Raw genomic sequence first — 507 nt, 5'->3', positions numbered from 1 at the left:
GAGTTGGGCTTGGTCAGCCTGGAGAAGAGAAGGCTGCGGGGAGACCTGGTTACGGCCTTTCAGTACCTAAAGGGGGCCTATAGGAAAGAATGGGAAAATCTTTTTAGTAGGGCCAGCTGTGTCAGGACAAGGGGTAATGGTTTGAAACTAAACCAGGGTAGGTTTAGACTAGATATAAGGAAGAAATTCTTTACAATGAGGGTGGTAAAACAGTGGCAGGGGTTGCCCAGAGAGGTAGTGGAGGCCCCATCCCTGGAAACATTCAAGGACAGGTTGGATGGGGCTCTGAGCAACCTGATCTAGTTAGCGGTGTCCTTGCTCCCTACAGGGGGGTTGGACTAGATGACCTCTAGGGGTCCCTTCCAACCCCAAACATTCTATGATTCTATGATTCTATGATTCTAAGCCTGCCCTGGCACAACTTGAGGTCGTTTCCCCTCGTCCCATTCCCTGGGAGCAGAGCCCGACACACACTCCCCGGCCCGGCTCCCCCCTCCCCTCAGGCAG

The sequence above is a fragment of the Egretta garzetta genome, unplaced genomic scaffold (genome assembly GCF_000687185.1).
Source record: "Egretta garzetta isolate BGI_Z169 unplaced genomic scaffold, ASM68718v1 scaffold745, whole genome shotgun sequence".
Lineage (NCBI taxonomy): Eukaryota > Metazoa > Chordata > Aves > Pelecaniformes > Ardeidae > Egretta > Egretta garzetta.
The sequence above is the reverse complement of the archived record's forward strand: the minus strand, read 5'-3'. Positions refer to the sequence as shown.